The 1,823-nt window shown below is 33.1% G+C and overlaps 1 pseudogene; it reads right to left on the bottom strand.

Moving 5' to 3' along the window:
* Nucleotides 1-371: 371 nt before the first annotated feature.
* Nucleotides 372-1,336, bottom strand: LOC149555572 (protein arginine N-methyltransferase PRMT10 pseudogene; annotated as a pseudogene).
* Nucleotides 1,337-1,823: the final 487 nt, after the last annotated feature.

Raw genomic sequence — 1,823 nt, 5'->3', positions numbered from 1 at the left:
CATGATTTCATAAGATGCATATGGATGTTACTATCAAGGAAGATTCAAACACATCACACTAAGTCACCTAGTCAATCTTATGCCCTATATGTGTGCCCATAAAATTAAAACCGAGCATGCCCGTGAGACAAAAATTTCACCTTTTTGAACCTAAGTCATTATTGTGTTGATTGAAAATTTAATTGCACTTATAGCCCCAATCCTCAAGACCTCACTTGTGTTTTCAGTTAATTTACAAATGCGATATATCAACTTCAAATTTTTAATGCATTCAAAAGGTCTAGGTGGTTGATATATCAGAAAATTATATAATTCTAAGTATCATTTCACACCATTGATTCAAATAATACTAGTTCATTGAGATGAGATAGTTATTCTATTACAACATCAGTTGTTTCTCTAGATGAAAATGTTGATTTATATAGAAAATGGATATCCATCAAATGATGATTCTCTTTGGGGCGAGCCATGGTGAAATTTCCTTCTAGGAAATCCCCTCTACTTACTCATGTAGGAGGATTGAAGAAAAAAACCTATTGACCCCAATGAGTTGGATTGTCTATACTAGGAGTAGTTGTTAATTCAACTACACAAGTTTCTAGACTAGAAGTACTTCCTTGCAAATGAACATCAAACCATCCACCAAGTCCACTGAATCTCCCCTATTCAAAAGTAAAGGGAATTGTATATTCCAATTATACATAATAAATTTCATCTACAATTGCAATCAAACAATCAATTTCATTCACAATGGTAGGGGTGCCAATTATTTGGTGTGGATGAAGGTTGTTCCAAAGAGAGGTATGTAGATAATACTTCTTTTTTTCTTCACAATAGAGTTGTGCTTGGATATTCATATCAACACCATAAAAATCATTTGATCCTTTATAAAATTGTTCTAATTTGTCACAACATTTTCATAACCAAGAAAATTTTGTTCCCCTTGACTAGATTTGATTGATGTTTACCACATTCATGTATAGTTGGGATACATAACTCCATCAAGTTTTAACCATCGATCATGGGCACAAATCATAGAATTGATCATAGACTTGTGTAAGAAGAGATATCCCATCTACTTAGAGATAATAACATCAACTTTCTATGGTAAGATGATATCCTCCATTGATCCTACAATTACATCAATGATATCAGTCATGTCATTTCCTATCATAAATTGACAAGCATGATTTTCCATTTTGGTTACCTCAACAACATATACTTTCCTGGCACCAGCTTGTGCACACCAAATTGCTAAGATACTGCTACCGATGCCTACATGCAAAACAATCTTAAATGAACTCAATAAACCTAGTGAGATCTCTTGTGAAATCATCTGAACTTGAATATAATGATCTTTGCACTAGATCATTGGGATTCAAACTTGGACTATGTAATTGAACCTTTGAAACATCAAACTCATTGAACCTGCATAAAGAAGTTGAGCCAAAATAAACCACCTCGAACCAACTTAAACTAATTTGAACCTTAGTTCAAAGAGGTTCAACATCTGACATTGAAAATTTTGAATATTGAGTCCATATGGCTACCAACACAACCACAAAAAAAAATACCACACACCCTGATGAATGTTAGATGGTAAACAAGGCTAAGTAGATCTCTAGAAAGATTATCTCCTTCTTTGTACTCTATTTTATTAATAGATGTTGGTGAACCTGAATGTTATGATGAAGTTGTGTAGGTGGATACTAAGATTTAATTGGAATCTACAATGAAATAGAAATAAACTCTTTGCTGAAAAATAAGACATGGGATTTATGCAAATTGCCTGCAAGTAAAAAGGCTTTACAAAATAAATGGGT

The sequence above is a fragment of the Cupressus sempervirens genome, chromosome 5, assembly GCF_028749045.1.
Source record: "Cupressus sempervirens isolate cs-2001-9-10 chromosome 5, ASM2874904v1, whole genome shotgun sequence".
NCBI classification, from domain to species: Eukaryota; Viridiplantae; Streptophyta; class Pinopsida; order Cupressales; family Cupressaceae; genus Cupressus; species Cupressus sempervirens.
This window is presented reverse-complemented; position numbering and strand designations above follow the sequence as displayed.